The following is a 3,115-nucleotide window of genomic DNA, read 5'->3' as shown; positions in this document are numbered from 1 at the left end:
TAACAAATGCATTAAGTGCGTTTTCTGTACTGTTTCGCTACTTGAAGATAGGAACAAGGAAAAAGTAAGTGATCACAAATTGACATTACGTAATGTGTTCCCCATTTTTTTTCGAGTACACCATTCTTGACACCCGTGAAAGCTTTCTTTCCCCACCCTCAATTCCCCTCTGTTATAAAGCACTTACATCAAGAAGTGCTTCGGTTAAAAAGAAAACTCAAAGTCCCTTGCGTGTATACTATACATTGCTATGAATGAACATGTGATAATGATAGGAAAAGCACAATTTTACTCTTCTCAAAGTATTTGATGGCTCTAAAAAGAGCCGTTTTAAAATGTCAGATGATTTACTGACACATTTACTTCTTCTTTGGTGCAGCCTTCTTAGCACTTTTCGGTTTTGCTGTAGCCTTCTTTGGCTTCGGGGCCTTTGGCTTCTTGGGAGTTTTTGCCTTCTTCACTTTAGATGGTGATTTCTTAGGTTTGGGAGCAGCAGCCTTTTTCTTTTCACCAGTCTTCTTGGGACGTTTAGCTGCTGGCTTTTTCGCAGGCTTCTTCTCCTTTGATGCTGATCGTTTCGCCTTGGTTGAAGATCCACCTTCAGGCTTCTCCTTCAGCGATGAAGCACTAAGCTTAAACGATCCAGATGCACCTTTTCCCTTGGTCTGAACCAAAGACCCAGAAGCAACTGCACTTCTCAAGTATTTCTTGATAAATGGAGCAAGCTTCTCGGCATCCACTTTGTAGTTCTGAGAGATGTATTTCTTAATAGCTTGCAGTGAACTTCCTCCCCTTTCCTTCAAATTCTTGATGGCGTTGTTCACCATTTCTGATGTTCTTGGATGAGAAGGTGTTGTTTTTGGTTTCTTAGGCTTTGCAGACTTCTTAGGAGAAGCCTGTGCCGGGGCTGCAGGTGCTGATGCCGTATCTGCCATTGCTTTCTGCAATAAACTCAACGATACTGAAGAATGAAATTTTCGCTGGCAGGCAGCGTTGAGTTTGGTTACGGAGCGCGGACCGGATAGAAAGCACTTGCTGAGGCGGGCTGAGGTAAACAGAAGTTCGTAGTTGCCACAACGATAAGTGTGTTTCCTTCTATTTTGATAAACGATTTTTTTCAGGTATTCAATGAATGCACCAGATCCTATTCTTCCTTACTGGCTAGAAGAAACTTTATTCCACATAACTCAAAAGGCATTTGTTTTTATTCGCTTTTCTATTTTATGTTTCAGTCATTGCTAAGTCGGTCACACTACTTTTTCACCCTCCTTGTGCTTATAATTTTCATAATTTAACATGGAAATACTTATCAATAAATAATTATATTACCATGGTAATTAACTTCAATCCTTCCTGTGATTATACGCAAAGTACCATCTTCGTACTGCTTACTATAGTTCAATGAAGGGAATCTATAAAGTAACGCGTGTCGCACACATCTGCCTTGCAAACTCCCTGGCCTACTTCCAATGTATAGACTTTTATTTCAAATCCTGATTTAATTTCATAATTTTCTGTAGATTTTAACATTTTATTACCCAGCTTCTTAATACGAATGACAATCAAGCCTAAATATTTATTCCTTTTAACTTTATTTTTCTTTTTTATTTTGTGCCTTGTTTCATATTTGTTCTTACGTTAGCAATTAACGCACTTACCGTAGTTATGTATGAACAGGTTGTTTCTATATTTATTTTATTCCAAATAAATTAAATATATATACGGATTATTTTATGGTAGTTGATATTTTCTGTTGTTTCCTACGTGAATTGAGGAAACGCACGGACTTTCGCCTAATTCTTGTGCTACTTTCATATGTCTGTATCTGTCGAATGCTGTCGATCTGTCGAAATGTGTATTACTATCTGTCGATTCATCGAGTGAACTGAATTCGTTAACCATTTCACCAGGCGCGCATGCATTTTTTTTTTCTTCTAAGGGATCCAAGCTTCGGGGGGCAAGGTTCCAATACTACAAGCCACTATGTCTATATACTATTATTCTGCATTCGAAAACACGATAAATATTCCACTTACTTTTTCACAAAAACATGATACAGACAGAGTACAGATGAAGTGTAAGATCAGATTTATATTGATGATACATCAATATTTTCCCTGTTAATAACTACATTTAATGAGAAAGTCTGCAAATGTATGTTCACTTAGGAACTTTTGCGAGGAGTCCGCACCCGGTGGACACCCCGTGAGTACGCCTCTGCACTTGACTATACTTCGAATTATACTGCAAACAGTTGTATTTTAGTTTCCCCGTTTAGTTCATCGATATCATTAACACAAAGAAAATAGATGTTATAGATGCGTATTCTCAGTTCTCGCTTTATATCCGGACGTCTGCAAAAATCTACTCCTTTTCTTTCTTTCACGCATCCACCAAACTAACAATGATTTGTATTATAATATTTGCGCATAAAATGTATATCTCATACCTTCCATGTTCTCAAGTATTCATAGACAAAAACGGTTACTTTCTGCGAACAAATTGTCCAAACACAGTGCAAATGTCATCTATAGATTGTCCTGGTTCCGTCTGCGTGTACATAACAATGCGTCATAATCATACATTGCACATTAAGGATATCAATTAATCTTCCCAAATTCCTAGATATGCCTGGCAAAAGTTCCGCGTGTTGTAAGGATATTACATTTGTACTACCGACAAGGTGGTATCTTCCAACATTGAAGTTCAATAAACCCCAAATGTGTCGGATATAGTATTTGATTTCTTGTCTCATTGTTTGCGTCAGAGATGTCTTCTCAAGTTAGGATTTACGATACATACAGGATGAGTTGTATATATTGTTGCTGCCAGCTCTATATTAATCCCATATTTGTAAACGAATAAAAACAGTATTCTAATTATAACAATGTGCTCACAATTAATTTTATTCTTAATTGTTATACGTATTGTTGATTAAAAATGAAAATGTTGCTAAGTGAATTTTATTAATATTTTCTGTTGCGTGATATAGGAAGTGAGTGAAATATTGGAGGAATATAGTGTGCGTAGCAGATGATGTGCAGTGGCTTTGGATCGCCTGTGATAAGGTAAGGCATTTGCTATTTTAATTAACACATTTTATATACTGTAATCC

This window comes from Thermobia domestica, unplaced genomic scaffold (assembly GCF_964235325.1).
Source record: "Thermobia domestica unplaced genomic scaffold, izTheDome1.hap1.1 HAP1_SCAFFOLD_2111, whole genome shotgun sequence".
NCBI classification, from domain to species: domain Eukaryota; kingdom Metazoa; phylum Arthropoda; class Insecta; order Zygentoma; family Lepismatidae; genus Thermobia; species Thermobia domestica.
The sequence above is the reverse complement of the archived record's forward strand: the minus strand, read 5'-3'. Positions refer to the sequence as shown.